We start from the raw sequence: 19944 nt of genomic DNA on the forward strand, positions 1-19944 counted from the left end.
GGTATGTGCCATTCAGCCCGAGGACATCATCATCATCATCATCGCTGGATGGGCTCTCCTATTCCTGTTGTTGGATTCACCCCAAAAGATCTTTCGTTGATGAGACGAGGCCACATTGTACGCCTGGGCCGTCCGCCGTACGTCCAAGCCATGGCTCGCAAACCCGGCACCGCTGATAGAGCTCCTCATTGCAACGGGAATGGCTGGGCGTCGCTGAACACGGAGCCGGACACTGCAAAGGCAGGGGTGGTCACACAACGACCAGCGCGGTGGCTTGACCTTGGCGGTCAGCGTTCTCCGAGCTCGTCCAGCGCCTGTCTTGTGTCCGGTTCAACATCTCGAAACGCCGGGAACATGGCGCTGGTGACGGCAGGCACCACTCTACTCGAGCACAAGGACCACGGATGTGGTGAGTTGGCCTTGAAACTTGGGAAAAAAAGACACCTTGGCGCAAATAATTTCACAAGGACACAAAAAGAGACGAGGAGACAACGGACAGGCGCCAGCTTCCAACTGTTCATTGCTCGAAAAAAAAACACATACATTTATAGTCTCGCGCAACGCCCACATTTACACACCACGTGCCTTATCGCAGCCGTGACTTATCGCCTAGGACGAACATTACTGCTCAGAAAATCGTACTCCGCCGCATACAACTTAAACGAAGTGTCACTCACGTACAAGGCTGCATTTTTCTTTATGTGAAAGGCTTCCAATGAAAGCCTCGCCTGCTTGAATTTGCTCTTGGCTAGAATCCTCGCCTTTTCCAGTCGAGGTGCACACTTGCACGTGTTAACGTGGCTCACCAAAGTGGCGTATTTATCTTTATTATTCGCTACCTTTTTGTCATGTTCCCCAAGGCGTTTGATGATGCACCTTCCCGTTTGCCCTATATAGGGCAATATTCCCCCTGACCTATGGAATGTCCTATATAGGGCAAACGGTGAGGTGCATCAACGAACGCCTTGGGGAACATGTAAAAAAGGTAGCGAATAATAAAGATAAATACGCCACTTTGGTGAGCCACGTTAAAACGTTCAAGTGTGCACCTCGACTGGAAAAGGCGAGGATTCTGGGCAAGAGCAAATTTAAGCAGTCGAGGCTTTTATTGGAAGCCTTTCACATAAAGGAAAAGGCAGCCTTGTGCGTGATTGACACTTCAGTTAAGTTGTATGCGGCGGAGTACGATTTTTTTCGCAATTTTCGTGCTAGGCGATAAGTCACGGCTGCGATAAGGCACGTGGTGTGTAAATGTGGGCGTTGCCCGAGACTATAAATGTATCTGTGTTTTGTTTCGAGCAATAAACAGTTGGAAGCTGGCGCTTGTCCGTTGTCTCCTCGTCTCTTTTTGTGTCCTTGTGAAATTATTTGCGCCTAGGTGGGGTTTTTTTTTTCAAGTTTCAAGATAAACTCAGTGCAGTATCTTACGGTATTTAATACTCCACGCAGTATGAGCTCAGGACCAGCGGCGTGGTTCTTCGTTCTCCCGGCGAGACCCGAGCCAGGCACTGCGCGAGGACCCATCGTTGAACTTTGAAACGTATTTAATAATATAAAAATAAATTTTGTGTGCAATTCTGTAAAAAACTTCATCTAACCATATCAACGCAAATTAGGTGTCTCTGGCCGTTCCAGTTTCACCTTAATATCATTTTGTGAGCCGCAAACAACAATTCAACCTAAAACAAAACATACGAAGAGCACTCCTGATTCTCTTCGAATCCTCGTCCATGCGTGTACTTAACGTACAGGCCAGTGAGGATATGGTAAGTATATGTTAAGGCCTAGGTATAGTTCGTCTCGTTCAACCCGTGCCGGAGGAAGTACTGAGGGGACGCAGAGCCTGATTCGCCACCTGCCGAAAAAACCCTTGTGCCCTTCTGCCCTCGCGAGAGAAGCGGTACACAGAAGTAACTCTTCTGCATCTTAAAATTCGTCCAAAATTTCTTGAGTGGTAGATGACGAGGCCACTCCCCGTACAATGCCTTTAGTGCACGCTAGCTGCTCAGGAATAAAGGCTATAAAGGAATAGAATTGAGTGTATTACACTGGAGCAGATCCGATGCGCACTCCACCATGATGATGATGATGTCTCCTCAGGCTTATTGGCACATGAAAACCACGAGGGAATCTTCTTTGCCTTCTGCGCAGTGTTCTCTAAGGCGCGTGTGCAAGAAACAATGTTGACACTAGGTAGCACGTTCAGCTGCACGCCAAAAAGTTTAAAAGCAAGACAACAAGGGCAGGAAAAACCCAAGGAAGAAAAAGCCCCCTGGTGTCAGAAAAAATAAAAAGGTAAAATCCACTTATTGGAACACTTTCCTAATTTCAGTGAGAAGTTATCTTTTTCGCAGCTTATGAAGCGCTCATTTTTTTTATTTTACATTTTCAAGAGTCTTGCGCCCTAGACATGCTTATTTTTAAACGGAACATAAAATTTGCCTTTTACTGTTACCTGAATACACTTGCGCTAATTAGGGCAACAGACGACTTTCATTTGAGCAAGGTGCCGGGCTGAAAAACATTCCCAGTGATAAATGCAAAGAAATCCGCTCGCATAAGCTGGAACCAAAAGTGTTCTCACCGTTCCCGCAACGTTCTTGCGGGTGAAACTCGCCGTCTTCATTTGCGTTAGTGGCAATCGTACGACCACGAGACCATTGACAAAAATGAAGAAAAACTAGAGAGAATGTTTACTTCATTCGAATTAGGGCGAAAACATGGATTTCTGCGACGTAGAAGACGACGACGAACGGGCAGTGCCGCGGGACGGAGTGCTCGCGATAGGCCGTATGCGAACAAACAACGGAAGAGACAGCGGGCAATTTTGCTCATGGTTGCTACCCTGCAGAGTCATGCTTTCGCACAATAAAAGTGTCACTTATTTAGATTCTCCTTGTTGTCACCTGCAGTACCGTAAATTAGAAGCTGACAAAAAAGCTATAAAACTGGAAAACCTATGTTTCCCGAATGTTTGTCGATGGCCCATTGCGGGCATGAGCCATTAGAACGAAAATGAGTGATCCAAAGGGGCAATGTTTATTTTCCGATATAAAGTGCGCATCTTGGCATAAATTTTCATCGTCATGAGAATTTCCTTCGTTATTAGTGGTTAACGCTTCTCAAAAGAGAATCACGGAAAGCTGCCGTAATGAAACGTGGGCGGAGAAACATTTAAGCTTCCAAATGATTACCAGTAATATTGCTAAAAAACGAGCGGTGTGTGGATGCATTTGCACGTTCCGGAGGCACTGCCCTAACGAGAAAAAAAGTGACTCACAGCACCTCCAATCCCCGAACGCTGCCGTTCTGCATATAGGCGTCACCCTACAACTCCCTCCTTCTCTTGCCGGTCTCGACTCCAGGAGTGCATCTTCGGGGAACGTCTGCATAAGGTGTGGCGTTGTTGGTAATTTGAGTGATGGATCAGTTACTTTTGTCCCCAGTGTACATCAGATATAGAATTTAAAAAATTCTATCATTTTCAGATCCCAACATCTGAGGTATATAAGAATGTACCACTTAAGAGTTTTCGCAGCTCTGACAATTTAAGTGCAGTTAATAATGACAGCAAAGGTAAACTTTTGTTTCGGTTTGAAGTAAAATGAGAGGCAAGACGAGAAGAACACACTAGAGAGCTGAATTCAACTTTATGTACTAAAATCCCCAAGCCTTTGTAGAAATTATTGCAAAAAGCATTCACCAAAGCTACAGAGCATCTGCACACCTTACCACTGAGCAAGATAGACAGGAGCGCCGACTTCGCTGTTAAGAGGGGCTCTGTTTTGCTATATCCGAGAGAGATTGGGGAGTCAAAATAGAGGACGCTCGGATTTGGCACTGATGCGCTCGCGGTGTAGACGCTTTCTTCTCCTTTTTTTAAAAAACACGCGCATGCATCATGGCATGCATCGCGGTTGTCTGCTGCGTGACGCTGCACTGGCGCCATCATCTGTGTCACCACAGTTGTCCTCTACTTCTGCCTCCTCCCTACAGCTCACCTGCCTTGTTTCACAGGCTCCATTATGCGCACACTCCACATGCTAACTTGTTCCCTTCTGTTCTTCCACTATTATCTCCTGTATTCCATAGACGGCCTTGTAGTGAGTGTCAGTACTGCATCAGGAAAAGAGAGAGGCATGCCGGGATGCGCGTTCGCCAAATGCAGCCGGTACAGCCAGCGATGACAGCGCCGCCCACCGGCAGGTAGCAGCCACCAGTAAGGCTCGTTATAAATATTCGTTCAGAACGACAGCTTGACATCGCCGCTATGGCGCAGTGGATTAGAGGCACGTTTTGCGTATGGGAGGTCGGCCGTTCGACTCCGCTCCCTGTACTGTAACTTTATTGTTTTCTTTAATTTCATTTCTTAATTTTTTTCCCTTTTAGGTCGCAAATCGTGATGCTTAGTGCCATATAACGCCGTTTAAGCGTTATTTAGGGAATAATTATCCCTTTTAGGTAAGCCGTTGTGACAATCTTCAGTCACCGTCATCAATTCACCGTGGTTTCAAGCCTTGTGGCTGTACAGGCTGCAGTTGGCGAATACGCTGCCGGGCTTAACGTCCGGCATCTGCTTTTGAGCTAACAGTCGAGCTTAGTGGATGGCGCTCGAATAATTTCGGTCACCTGCGGTTCTTTAATGCACAGCGACGTCGCACAACACCAACATACTGTGCGTATTTAGCAGATTTCCAAAACTCAGCTTGGAAGATGCAGGACGGGTGGCGGAATGGCTTTTCCCTGCCGTGCACACAAATTTCCTTCGCCATATCATGGTTTACAGCAAGCGACAAAACAGTTCATCGCTTGCCCTGTCTTACGGAGCACCAGCATTCAAATACCGCTGCACAGTATGCGCTTCTCCCGTCAGCCATGCCCTCTGCGTTTCGGGAAGCTCTTGGGTTCATTTGTCGTCTGCTACGACGCCCCAATACGAAGCCGATGGTGCACACATGGCTCGGCAACAAACGAGATGCATTTTGCGGAGCTGACTCTCCAAGTACCAAGTGTGAGTAACAAATCAAATTGCTTAATAGGAAGTGGCTGGCTTGTTGGTTCATCATGCCGAGGATTATAGCGCAGTAGCAACATGGTCAAGAAAGAGGTACACCTGTGTTTGCGTCCGTCTTTCTTGTCAATGTTGCTACTGCACTATAATCCTCAGAACAAAAGAAAGCCGGACGAGAGAGCTGAAAAACAAAGATTTTATTACGTCCTAAAGCAGCAATAACGCTAAGTTTATAAACACTTCAAAGGGCCAGGCATCGCACCTTGAAACTGAAATTTACCTGCACTCGTACGGACATTCTCACAGCTAATATCGACTAATTTTTTTTTAGGATTGAACTGTCGTTCAGGTTTCATATGCCGGTTGTTGTGCATCGGCCGATTCATCAAAGGAAAAGTGTTATCTTAGTAAACAAAGAGGCTATTGTGCGCTGATGGAAAAACATGATTCCCTTTACAGCTTCGTCAGAAGTAGACAACGCGAAAAACGGCATCCCACCGGCTTTTCGCCCAATGGTCGCACAGAATTTCGTTTCGTGGTAGTGTCGACAGGTGGCGCGTCGATAGGCTACTTCTGCAGAGGAAAAAGAGTACTCAAAGCATTTTCGTTGAGTGAAGGCGAGTGGATATAGAGAGTAGAGCGCAACGCTGGGCGCCGGACGTGCGCTAGCGAGGCCTTCCGAATGCATTGCGGAGCGTCAGAATCGGCACTGCTGTCTATCTTACTCCGTGAACGTCAGAAATGGCATGGGAGAAGCAAATGCGAAAGCTAGATTCCATGAAAAACACGAAAAAAAATTCTTCCCGAATTCAGTGAACTTCAATAACCTCCAAAAAACAATCAATACCAATACAGACAGGAAGCCAACGGGGCGCATCATTAAGCAAAAGAACAAAAGAATGCTAAAAGGAAAATTTTAGTGACAAACATTGCAGAATCCTTGCCAAAAAAAGGTAACTTGATAACAACGGTAAGAAAGTTAAAGCAAGGTTTTTGGTACAGAAATGATATCTAAAGAGCTATCCCGACGGCTTGTTATATTCAAGCAAGAAGTTTTGCAGGTTACTTCACAACATCGAATATTTCGACACCTAGGTTAAAGCTTCTAAGGCTTTTGCAGAGAAACATGCCTCTGATCTGTTAGCTGACAGTAACTAAAGAAATTTCCGTTGATGGATGTTTAAAGTTATGTGACGTTATGGTTGGTTAATGTTCCAAAGCAACTCAGCCTATGAGGAACGCCGTAGTCAGAGGCTCCAGAAATTTTGACCACCGGGGGTTCCTCAACGCGCACTGACATCGCCCAATACGCGGATCTCTAGAATTTTGCCTCAATGAAAATGCGACCGCCGAGATACATTGGTTCAGCTATGTTTATGTTATCAGAACGACATCTGCAGCACACCTGTCAATGACAGACAGTATGTCTCCTTGCTTAGGTAGCAAACTACGAAAGTTAGCAACAAAAAATGATATCGGTCGATTTGATTCAAAGACCTTGATTCTGCAGTTATCACCGGAAATGGGCTGCTCTCGGCTTGATTGCACAAGACGGTCATGAATGTCATCGTATCTGTAAGTTCTCTCACTTATGATCAGCTCATCATATGACAACCTAAATTTGCGTTCGCCTGCATTAGCCTTTGCAAATTACCTCAACTTTACCCATGCCACTTGCAGTTTTGGTGAAATCTCTTCGTCGATGCATACTTTAGGTGTGGTTAGGTCCTTCAATTTCAATGCATTTTTTCAGACGGAAATTTTCCTTTTGTATTTCAAGAACATCATTACTATCGGGGAATGGAAGTAGACTTGCGCCTACCAATACGATGAACGCGCTCATTTACTCCTGCCTCAACGCTTCAACGCTTCAGGCGAAAGCTTCACCACGGGACCTCGTGGTTCCATCGCCGAGTGCCTAGTTTTGACCTTTAGCTGAGTTTGAAGTCAAACCAAGAAAAAGAGAAAAGAATTGAATCAATGTCCATGACTCGGAGTGGAACCCGCAGCTGCGCGATCAGATCTCCTTTAAGGGCCGCAGAGAGAAACCATAAGGCTATCTTTCTTATGGAAATAGTGCCGAAAAGAAAAATGAAAGCATGCTTACGCCACAAAACAATACGTCACCTTACCCCGGCATGACCCCACCTTCCAAAACATCAAAAATCTGGGCGGCACACACATGCATCCAGTTAGGGCAGCCAGCTAGGCGCTCTTGCAGGGCAGCATATACTTCCCTCAGCAAAGCGCATTCTTCACTACAAAAGATTTCGAAGACCGTGGTGATTCGGCATGGTGGTCCACCATGTGGCTCTTCCCCAGACTAAAAAGTCCCTGCAACATAAATAGGTCCTATGGCAAAAGACAGTTTTTCTCCAGAGGGAAAAAACGGATACTCTAGGGTGTGCGGTCAATGTCGTTAATTGTTTGTTGTAATGTGTCCCAGAAGAAAACCTCATCAGTGCACAGAATAAACCAACTGTCAATTGTCTCTGGTGTACTTCTCAGGGAGCAATACAGCGTATATGCCGCCTTCATGCTGAGGAAACCACTGAGCTATCGCCAAACCAACACGCCTCGTGTTAAACTGCACCATACTCTCGCGCTGTGCATGGAGGGCACATCTTCATCAACGTCCATATGCTCCGTCCCGCTGCAGTGCCCGCTTACCGTAGTCTTCTCCGCAGCAAAAATCATTGGTTTCGCTCCGATTCAAATGTACTAAACATTCTCTGTAATTTTCTGTTCCCAGCTCGGGTACGCCGTTCACTATAAAGTTATCTCGTCTAGGGCGATTGTTAAGGTACAAAGACTCGCTGTGTGAAGTAGAGGGCTCCTCCTTATGAGCAGTTCTCCTCCACAATGCTCACTAAAAGTGTTTCTCCTCAACCCCCCGCTGTCGCTTTCTAGTGGCAGCACCTATTCTATGTCAATTCCCGATGTCCACGGACGGAGACTTTCTGCACTTTCTGCAGAGGCATGTGCCATCGACGCACTCCGGCGAGGACGCTGTTGCCGTTGCCTTCCGCAGCTGCTATGAGGTGGCCGTCTCTCTAAAGACACCGCCATTTCTCTCTCGTACGACTGTCCAGTGCCTCGGCTGGCTTGGCGCTCCCGTGCTTCGGATGCGTCCTTGAATCGGATAATGCGGCTGTAGTGAGCTCCAGATCGGACGGCAATTCCTGCAAACGCCTAACTACAGAGACATCTGGAGAATCGGACAGGCGTGCCTGATGCAGGAAGAGTGCAAATAAATGGCGTTTACTCTGTTGTGATGGGATGAATAAATTTGCACTTCGTGTCACTATTTCTTCTCTGTGATTTGAACACTAGGAGCACGCGATGGCTGTTATCACTATGGGATTCATTTATTGTGCTCGCGAGCCAACCACGCACCACTGGCTGACGTCGCCTAGCCCTTGTATTTACTCCGCTTCTCGGAGGGTGTGAGAAGCGTCAAGTTACATTTCCTGACTAATGAAGGTCATTTTATTCATCATTGCGTGTGAATAGGTTCCATGCACGAAGGAGAAACCATTGGGGCATGTGTTGAGCTGTGACTCGTGACTGTTAAGTTTGTCGTCGTGCAAATATGCCTAGGTTTGTAAGACATCTGCATATTCACAAGCGTGCCCATGTGCATTACAATATAGTTCAGCGTTTTAAAGGCGGCAGTCAGGCGGCGATACCTAGTAAGAGTACCACTCGAGAGTAATCTAGCGTGAAAGGTGCGCCAGTGCGAAAGTGGTTCGTGGCACTGCTAGGAAGCCCGACGGAGCCGAGAGGACAAATGATAATACACACACAGCGCTGATCTTTCTAATCCTCCTTTAATAACAGCACTACATGGCTGCCTGCTCACCTCTGTGCTCGCCTTTTTTTCTTAAATGTTATTTGTAGAGAAGAAATGCAACTTGTCCAGATCGCAGTTTCCCACCTTGAAAAAAATACGCGCGTATATATTTCCGCGTAGCCTTTTTTTGGTATCCCGAACAGCATTGAAGGACAATAGACACCTAATTTTATAGCGCGTTTTCTTCTTTCAAATGATGCTTTATCAATTAGAATACATAGATCACCGCGTGGTTTTTGCCTACGACAATTAAATAACATATAATTGAATTTCTTCTTGCATGGTGTTTCGGTTTTATGAATGGAGCGGTGGCTCTGACGTGCACTTGATGTTTAGGTCGCATGTCAAACGAAGAAAGGGTCATATAAATACGGGTACATAGTTTTAACTCACTGCAACACCTAAATCAACCCGTTCCAGTAGTTAGAGCACACCAAATGACGTATCAGCAGTTATAATGCCTTTTTTGTGCCTTACGTGACCTAAACACCAACTACATGTCACAGCTATTGTTCGGTTAATTAAACTAAAACTGTAACAGGGTCGAGAACAAATGCAATTATAAATTATTTAGCGGTCGCAGATGAATACTATAGGGTGATCTGAGTATATCAACATCTAGCGCTTCGTCTGAAACAAGAAAACATCAAGCAAAAATATTGTGCCTAAAGTCCTTTAACCTTTCAGTGAGGGCCGGCTTTGGACGATGCTTCTTTACGTAGCTGTTCAGAAAGCATCTAGCTGGCATTGTAATGGGCGTTTGAAAATGTGGAGGGAAGGAAGCTGCGGCTTATTTCCTGGCGTCATTTAAAATCAAAGAAACAGTTGTGTATCTTGCTATGCATAAAATATTGATTGATGTCCGTTTTCCTCAGCTATGCTCATTACAAATATAATACGCTTAATCATCTTTTACAAAGCTGCAGGTAGTTTATCAGCATTTCAAACTTTTTACTTTTATTTGTGATCAGAACTGCACTCATGTTGTAATGTGAGTACATACCAAATTTACTCCTGTAATTTTCGTTACACTATCAGAACGAAATAGCAGACATATTTATAATGTTCATTAGAATGTAATCACGTTCTGGTGACCCATTAAAGGGAAAAATCGCTTAGTTCATTTTGCGAAATGTCGGAATTCGTCTCGGTTGTCGTGCCAACTGTGGGCCACATGCACGCACAGATGCCTCGAGCAGTCTGCATGCTCGGGATTTCAATATAATATGTGTGTCAGTCAGTCTGCTTAAACATGAATTTTACTTCAGTTTTTCTGGCATACCTACCTTCTTTTTCTTTTGCTTCAGTGTTTTATGCCCTACGTTCAGGCATTTACAATTTGTTGCATTTACCTCCACGTGCCAGTCATCGCCAGCATTTACTCTTGCGCACGCACCTTCAAGAACACAGAGCAGAAGGCAAAGAAGATTCCCTCGTGGCGTTCGTTGCTCCCGCTCTCCTGTGCCAGCTGTCCGACTCAGGTTACAGGCTTTGTCGTCGCTGTGACGCGGCCGCGTTGTGCGCGTCTCCCTACCACCGTTCGATCAACCAATCGCTTACAGACTACGCTCCGCAGAAGAGGCTCCTGATTGTACTGTGGTTGCTTGGCCGTCCCTGAACATGGAATCAGCCTCTGCGATCGCAGCGGCGGTGACACCACGACCAGCGCACAGTCTTCAATTTGGCGGTCGCCTACCTCTAAACTCGCCCAACGCCTTTCCTCTGCCCGGTTCACCCATCGGACACACGGGGCATTCAGAGCTGGCGATGGGCGGCACCACCCTGCTCCAGAACAAGGACCGTGGACCCCAACACAAATATCCCCCCGAAACTGCACCCATCCCGGCAGAGCTGTTACCCGACCTCCCAGTGACCGCCGCGGTGAGTCATTTCGAAAATGTCCTTAGTTCCTGAAAATAGACGCCTTGGCCGACATCGTACTCGGTCTCAACCAAGGGACACACCACATATCGAAACATGAGCAGGAAGCTCTCTAGGGTAGCGCTCTGAATGGTTAAGGTGCATCTTTTCCGCGAACCGACAGTTTAACACAATAAAAAAATTGCAGGCGGTTTAGCATTGGTAAGCGCGGAATATCGTGCAGTATCGCATTAGTTACGGGAAGTACTTAAGTTCCTGACATGCTAAATGCATTTGACCTGAATGTCTTTACTTGGAAGGTGTTTTCCTCGAATGTCTTTACCCAGGCCTTCACTCAGGTGAACGCCTGCTAGGTGTGCACAACTGGCATGTTGCAAACGACCTGCATTCCATACACCAGGCTTCAGGCACCCAAGTACGTGCGTACTGTACGTACCCATGCCTGAAATCGAAAAATGCGTATGTTAGTGCTAATGCAGTAAAAAATTAACCGGGGCACTTGACCTCCTACTTAAATGTATCACATGATTGCGTTAATCAGTCAGTGCCTCTAGGGGATTGGTCATTCTCTATTTGATACTCACAGGTCCCCGGAAGTCCTCCTACCACTCTAGCGCAGTAGTCCAGCGGTCAAGAAAAATTCAGGGGGCACTTTGTCTAAAGTGCGTAGAGGTGAAAGCGCTTTCCGAACCACTTTCGCTGCTTCTGTGGCACTGGTGGCGTCACATATAACTGAGTACTGATTGCTAAGTGATGACAAATCACTAATTAATGATTAATTACTGATTAATGCCTGAATACTAATTAACTGCTAATTAATGACGCTTAAGCTTCGCCTTTAGGAGTGGAACGCGACAGCGGCCTCTAGAATTTCGCCTCCATCGAAGGTCGGCCGCCGCGGCCGGGATCGAACCCGCGTCTTTCGGCGGGTCCTTCTTTATTTCATCCTCCCATTTGCCTCCCCTTAGCTTTACCTTATAATTTCACGTTTGCGCCAAGCAATTTTAGTGCCTCTCCCAGAATATTTACGCGTTGCAGCTAAAAGACGAAGATCATACGAACAAGCCGCCACATCCTTCCGCCGTTGCAATGCCAATGCCGCTGCACTGCACTCTCAGTGACTCCTTTTTAAGCCAGCGCCTACAGCGGCTCCATGATCACCACCGCCACGAACGGCGCGCTCTATGACGCGTCCATACCTGACAGGCAGCCTGCTGACCATGAGAAATGCAAAGCGCCGCCTCACGACGAAACAGAGAACGTTGCAAAAATTGTCTTCGTCCGCTTTCCGTCACCAGAAGCCACTGAGATTCCACTCTCCCCCACACATGCAGAGCAGGCGTGAAGACTAGCCCATGGGGGGGAGTAGGAAAGGAGGATAGAAAAGGCGCCTGGGCAGTCGGATGGGCCGTATTCGGTAGGCATTGTAAAAATAGAGGAGGCGCTGCTTCTACAGCACAAGACGCATATAACAATGCTGACATAATGCTGATCTGCAAGAAGGGAGTCGGGCATGAAAAATTATACCACAACGAGCTCCAATTTCCTGGCATAATCGTTCCTAAAGTTAAGAACAATAAATACTTTCCATCAATGAGGGGAAGACGAAAAGGTTCACTAAATTAGGCAACGGACCCGACAATGCCAGAAGGGAATTCGACTGAGATGTACATTGTGATCACCTTAGGCAGGAAGCCGAACCCGTAACTGGGAAATGAAAGCTAAGCGGAAAGCACTCGTTCCCTTCGAGTAAGCGAGAGTGCCCTTCAGAGCTACTACAGGCAAGGAGACACGGAACGCCCTACCTGCTGCGGAGTCAGCTCTTCAGGTCCAGCGCTGGAGGGAGCTAAAGTTTGGCGTAAGCGCCGCGGCTTGGGTGCTGTATTGAAGAAGGAACGACCATTCGCGGCGTTGGTTCAAGCTGCAGAAAACAAACATTATTGAATACAAATAAGCCCTGCTTCGCCTAAATTACGTAAAAAACCAGTGCTTCCACTGATAGGCGGGCGCACTTCTTCGCCTTTAGCGAACACGAAGCTACATTACCTCGCTATACTTTCTCAATGAGAAGCCGCACATAGAAGTAACTGATGCACGCAGATTCAAGTCCTTGCAACTATCAACAAAGCTGACACCGCGTTAATCCACTAATAGACGTGGTGCGAAAGCGGCACCCGTTTCAAGAGGTCAAATGGCATAGATTAAGCGTCTGTTTAATGAGCTTTTCACATGAAGTAAGTGATTCATTGCGGTGATACATGAGTTTTTGGTTTTTCCAGTCCCGTCAATGAGATCGCTGTACTGTTTTCTTTTAATTTTTTTTCGATCTCTAGATTCCTCTATAGGTCAAGCACGTATACAAATTTTGTGGATGTTCCTGCACATGCCACCTATTGTCAGCATTGCTCCTTGCCCACGAGCCAGAGAGGACAGGGAGTAGAAGGCAAAGATGATTACCTCGTGGTGTTCGTTGCATGCGCTCTCCCATTCCGGTTGTTCGATTCATCCCAAAAAAAACCTTTCGTCAATGAGACGTGGCCATATTGTACTCCTGGGCCGCCGGCCGTTCGTTCAAGATATGGCTCGCGAACCCGGCACCGCTGAACAAGCTCCTCATTGCAACGGGAATGGCTGGGCGGCGCTGAACACGGAGCCGGACACGGCAAAACCAGGGTTGGTCACACAACGACTAGCGCGATGGCTTGATCTTGGCGGTGGGCCTTCTCCTAGCTCGTCCAGCGCCTGTCCTGTGTCCGTTTACACATCTGGAAACAAGGGGCACAAAGCGCTGTTGACGGCAGGCACCACCCTGCTCTAGAACAAGGACCGCGGATGTCGTGCGTTGTCCTGACTTTGGGAATTTACCCGTCCCTGCATAGGCAACTGACTTTGGGAGTGTCCCATCCCTGCATAGGCAAAAGTCGACAACCCGCCCACCGCCACGGCGTCTTTTTTTCCCATAAGCATGTTCACAGACTTTACCGTATAGATGCCGTCACCTATAGTGGTGAGCCGTGAATAGACTGCGTATTCGCTTCGCTTCGGTTGCACATTTGCCCTTGAAACAATATTCCTATATAAAAATGGGGCCGAGCGCGAAAACAATTGCCTGAAACTCTACTACTTGAGTCCCCATTATTTAATATTGCAATTCACCAAGCGGTGCCCTTTTCGTAAAGAGCATGCCGTTGCGGCTTGCTCACACTTTGAATTCGACGTGAAAAGCAAGAAAATTCTTTTCGCTGCGGCGAACTTTCGAAGGTAATCCTGCATGAAAGGCCTATTACTACGGAACAATTGCTGTCGGCGAAAAAGCTCGTTGCATGCGACTAATGAGTATGAATCTGAGAACAAGGTTTTACTGAATCCTTTTCGCCGTAACCATCTATCGAGACACCGCATTCACTCAGGTATCACCTGCGCACTGAATGTGAGCGCCGCAGGATTTTGGCGTGGCGAGCTTCACTCGTTCTTGTGCCCGAACGGCTATATGTTGTCGTTCCGTTAGTCTGTTCACTGCAGAGTTTCCAATGCCGGTTTTATCTGATCTTTCAAGGCGATAGCGTTAAAATTTTCGTCGTCATCATCGACGCTACAGGTGTTGTGGGCAAGAATTCGGCGGAGAAGAAACCTACGTTGGCTACCTTGGTAACGTGATTTCGTAGCGCCATCACAATCTCCACACCGGATTGTGAGCACACTGTACACCGTAGCAGGCGACAGTTAAATTAATGATTGGCCGCGAGAAGTTGCTCTGGACGAGCAGCCTGGGTCGCACAGGCCCTACCAGTGGCAGCACCTGCCATCGCAGGGCATTGAAGCATCGCTTAATCACTGCACTACTCCACCAAGAGTGATTTGAGGACTCGCAGTGATCTTTGAGTGTAAAGCAGAGAATGCAGTTCCCCATAAGCAATTCCGCATTTATGTCATTAAGGCGGATCTGAGGTGTTTCCTCCAATTTTTCAAAATTTTAGCTCGAAAGCACTCCTCGAGCAAGAGCAAGAATCTTGTGTTGTGCGACGAAATTAACTTGGGTAAGCTCGGGAAATATCGGTGGAGCGCCACGCCAGCTGTAGCCAATGGAAGGAGCGCGTGGCACCAGCTGCTTCTAGAGTGAAGAGAGGACGATGAATGTCAAGAAACGCGGTTGTGTGTACAGCCGCCCCGATTTTTAATAATATAGCGCGAGTGGCGACACAACTGCTGGTCACCGCCTTATAATGACGATAAGCGTGCAACAAGGCGAGAGTTCGCGCACGCGCACGAAGGCAGAGCGTCGTCTGCTACGCTGTTCCGAGCACGAGGCCACACGCCCTGCCGCAATATCAGTTCGCGAGATGCCGCCAAGCCGTAGAGCGCAAGCGCATGATTAATATGTGGGACTGCATGAGACGTGATTTCTTTCTCTCTCTTTTTTTTACCTATTACGGGAGGCCAGCCTGGCGATTAAAAGTTATGATAAGAAAAAATACAAGGAAAGAAATTCCCACATATTAATGATGCGCGTGCGCTCTATGGCTAGGCGGGATCTTGCTAACTGATATTGTGGCAGTGTCCTCGTGCTCGGAACAGCGTAGCAGACGACGCTCTGCCTTCGTGCGCGCGCGCGAACTCTCACCTTGTTGCACGCTTATCGCCATTATAAGGCGCTGACCAGCAGTTCGGTCGACGATCACGCCATATTATTAAAAATCAGGGCGGCTGTACATGCTGGTACCAGACAGATAGAGCAAATTTAGAATGAACGTATGCTCTCGCATGTCTACTAGGCTTAACTACGTTAAAGATTACCTGAAAAGGGTCTTGGAGGTTGGCTATAAAATGCTTGCATTATGTACAATACAGGCTACCGAGTATTCATGCCGCATACATAACCTCAAAGGCAAGCCGATAATCTATGATACATTTCTAATAACTTCAGCTTCCGCGCCTCGCGGCTACCAGCGGTTTCTGGTTTTTGCCCCAAGCCACACGCAACGCGTCATGCAGCGCTCGTTACGTCAACAGCGGACTGCTGTGATTTTTCGCCATGCCAAATTCACGCAACCGCCCGAGGGGCTGAGTCAGTGGGGCCGGCGGAGGAGCGCCGTCATTTTAGAGCGCAAAAACAGACCAGAGTCGATGGAAAGGGGCGAAGATCCAGCAATGCATATTGACTACAGATAGCCCAGCTTCCACGAAACTAATTAAAAAAAATTCTTCTTGGAGGATATTTGTGAAGGGCTTCATTTAACATCCTAGGCATCCGGTACGTTCTTGCACCCCCCATTTTGAACGCATGTAAAACCGTACCACTTTTTTTTTGTTGCAGCCAGCGACCAAGCTCTCTCCTGGCCTTTTGTCAGGGGTAAGACGCCTGTTTTTCGCTCCATGCATCTTCTCGTGGGCTGTGACAGCGAGCCACTATCATCACCGCTACTTTGGTGCCCTATGCCGGCACTGGGGGCGCCTCTGGGCACGGTGCTCTCCGTGCTGGCTTTTTCTGGATTGCTGCAGCGATTCTCTGCGCTGCTATAAGGTGAGTAAAGGTCCATATTCGCCTTTATTCTGGCGTCCACGTTTAACTCGGGTTGCATGCAGGTCGTCACGACCTGCATGCTTTTCTGTAGGTCATCAGCTATCCAGTGCAGATGTTTGAGCGGTCCTCTGAGTAGGCCGTGGAGCTAGAGCCAGCTTTTTCAGTTCATCATGAACACAACTACGGAAGAAATGAAAGATGCTGAAATCCGTTTCTTATCGTCCTTTCTCTTTACTGATTTGCGTCTTCCCGTTCGATGCCTTTATTCTTTCTGAAACGACCGCCTAGGTTCCGCAACACCTGCCGTAGACACTTAACTTAGGACTACGCATTTTTTCCGAGATTTGTATTGGGGCCAGACATTACACGAAAAAGCGGCATTCTTCTGAGCTGTTCAGACTACATTGAAATCCACACTTATGTACTCCAATTGCGTGACGGCCGCATTATAAGACTAGGCACCCTCTCTAGAGAGATTCTGAAACATATGGCGACCAGTGGGAATAGAGCACGAGAAAAAAAAAATTCGCTGTGGTTTGACCAATTGCCATCCCAAGTGGAATTGCGGAAGCAACGGCGCGAGAGTCGCAGTGGCGGCGGCGCCTCTGAGTCACCCGCGTAGCCGAAGAGTCCGCGGTGGATCCAGCGCCGCAACTGTGCGCCGTGTGACGTCACTCCTCCTGGAGAATGCACTGCTGGCGCAGCAGCGATGACACCTCTGAGTCACCCACGCAGCAGAGGAGTCGGCAGCGGCTCCGCGCTCCTCTGACGTCAATCGCTCCTCGCACTTGCGCGGCTGGGGCTCTCCGGGGCTCCGTGAAATCGCTCACACTTAGCGTAGTGTTGCTTTCGCAACTAAAGACTGCTAGTAAAATCTGCTGCACCCACTGGTCATGTGTAAGCTTTTCCGAATAGAGCATCAAAGCGTAAACGTGTGTATAGCGATGAGGTTTAGCCCTCAACCGTAACTGAAAATGAATTGGCAAAGAGATTTTTGAAGAAAGGAAATGGCGCAGTATCTGTCTGACATATCTCAGTGGACACCTGAACAGCAACATAGGGGAATGGAGGAAGGAGGGAGTGACAGAAAAAGGTACCGTAGTGGAGGTCTCCGGAGTGATTTCGAGGATATTTAACGTGCACTGACACCGCACAGCATCCGGGTGCCTTTCGCGTTCCGCCTCCATCCAAACTAGGGTGACGCGGTCGGGTTCGGACCCGGGTTCACCGGCTGGGTAGGCGATCGCCTTAACCACTGAGACCCCGCGGCGGGTCTGTAACTACAGTTATTCATAATACAACATTTTGGACGAGTTGGTTACCTACATTCATTATTACAGCGCAAAGACGGCACAGAAGAAGAACGGGTCACAACAGCCCTGAAGACCCAAGACATCAAGCGGCCCGCGCACGCCCGGCGCGAATACCACAGCACCCGTCGTTACGAGCCCGAACAGGCGACGCCGCCTTTGATGGGCAAAGCGCCCGGAGCCGGCCGGCAGCCCAAGACGGATAGTCTGCTTCCTCAAACGGGTCAATGCAAAGAGCCCGCCGGGAACAACCGACGCATCAACCCTTCGGATGAAGCCTGCGCCAGGGGTCAACAGCAACCTGCCAGAGGCGGTTGTCATTCGGCCGGTCGCAACCGAAATCCTTCCAACCGCCAATCCAACGGCCACAGCCAGTGGAATGAGGACAGCGCGAGACCAGACAATCCGGACGGTGGAAATCGCGGCGGGGGTGTGGCCGCTCACCTCAATCCGGGCACTTATGGCTGCCAAAAGGCGACCGGAGCTTGCAGACTTACAAGCCCAGCCGACACAAAAGCAGCGACGCCTCCGCCGCCCCCGCCACCGTCTCGAGGACGACACTACAACAACAAGCAGAATGGAGGAGGCGGACAAACGCAGGCCTGGAGGCAGTTTTCTAACACCAGACCGAGTCCTCAACCTGTAACCCCTCCCGCCGCAGCAGCGACCGCTGCCCCTAGGGCGGCAACAGCCTGCAACAACACCAACAGGTCTCCGACGCATAAGAATAAGGGCCCAGCCACTGGCGATCCTCCGTGCCCATCGCGAAGGTCCCGCCGACAGCAACACCAACAGGAGCAGCGGTCTGACTACAACCATCCCCGCAACAGCCGGGTTAACGCTCTGGCGGCGGACACGTCTCTGCGGCAGGGCTCCCGCAATTTTTAGCGTTCTGCACGCGGGGCTGTGGCCGAGGTATCGCCGGAAGGTGCTGGCGACGATCTGCCGGACGATGGGTCGCGTAGGCGCTCCATGTCCCTCAAGGGGCTTTGGGAGAAAACCAACCTGACCATTTTTCGCCGGCGGACGTCGCAGTGAACGTGGTGCATGTTTGCACACGCCCAAGGCCGCCCGACTGCCGGACTGGAGCCATTCGTTTCGCCTGCATCAGCTGGCAACCAGAGTATATGCGGCCGCTTCTGATGTGACGAGAGTTTGGTTCAACTCGGTGTCACTTGATTTTAAGGTTATCGCTGTGCCCACAGACTCGTATTTAGCGCACTGGCAATTTTCCACGAACTGTCCTTGTGTGAAAAATGACAGAAAGCTATTTTACTGCGGACGGAGCAAAAGGTTGAGCTGGCGAGGATGAAATTGAAGGCACTGACTGTTCGAGCGCGTCGGGTTGCTGGCTTAGAATGACAGCTCTCCTGTACATACCTTAGGTGTTTCATGAACATACGTGACTATATTGACGTCCTCCCTATTTCGGCGCTGTTGTGTCCCCTCATTGTTCTGTGCCGGCCTGTGCCGCCTCATTGTATTTCTGTGCCGCCTTATTGTATTTAACCATCCAAGCTTTTCTGATAATTAACTAATTAATTTATGCCAATGAATCTTTTTTGTTCGCTTAACTCTCACTGATGAAATGCATTACAAATCATTTCAAACTTTTTGTTTTATTCTAGTGCCTATTTTTGCACTGTTTTGGCTGTCAAGGGCGGTTTTCCCTTCCACTCACTATACCGACGTCCTCCCTATTTTGGCGCTTTTTCGACAATTTTGGCTCTAATTAAATAACTAATCATACTGTCGAAATATTTTTTTTTTTTTTTGCGAACATCGCAAGTGCTGCGGACACGTTTTGCAGGCACATTTTGGGGACACGTTTTTGTGACACGGCCACGCCGACGTAGCCTAGAAATGCCTTCGTATTAATAATACAATTCTACACGTTATCGAGTTTCCGAGCTCTTCCCGGTGACTTTTTCATGCTCGCACCTTCCTCCGTCGCTCGCACCTGGGTATATAAGTTGAGAGGTGGCTATTGGTGAGATTCTTTCAGACGTTAACCAGCTACCACGGCTACCAATAAACCAGCTACCAATAAACCGCGTAATTCCTGCGGGTCAGGAAGCTTCGCTCAGGCAGGTTGGGCTGGCGTAGGAGCGCCGACCTGTACGTTTTCACTAAAAATTTTAACTACAGAAAACTCAGCTTCTATAAACCGAAGTAAAAATTCTTGCTGGTCAATATTCGTGAAGCGGTGGGCTTTAACAAGCCTGCATACTCCAACTTCATTTTACCACTTCACGAACCCCTTTAACGAGCTTCAGCTCTTACGCAGGTGTACACAGGGTGTTTCAGTGAACACTCTAAAATTTTCTGGAATACCCATTTTGAGGTGGAAATATGGCAGTGTTCGCGG

General features: G+C 48.3%; 1 pseudogene; it reads left to right on the forward strand.

Annotated features, from left to right (window-relative positions):
* Positions 1-354: 354 nt before the first annotated feature.
* Positions 355-18614, forward strand: LOC149354613 (uncharacterized; annotated as a pseudogene).
* Positions 18615-19944: the final 1330 nt, after the last annotated feature.

Source organism: Amblyomma mixtum, chromosome 3 (genome assembly GCF_055824585.1).
Source record: "Amblyomma mixtum isolate Tamu chromosome 3, ASM5582458v1, whole genome shotgun sequence".
In the NCBI taxonomy this organism is placed as follows: Eukaryota; Metazoa; Arthropoda; class Arachnida; order Ixodida; family Ixodidae; genus Amblyomma; species Amblyomma mixtum.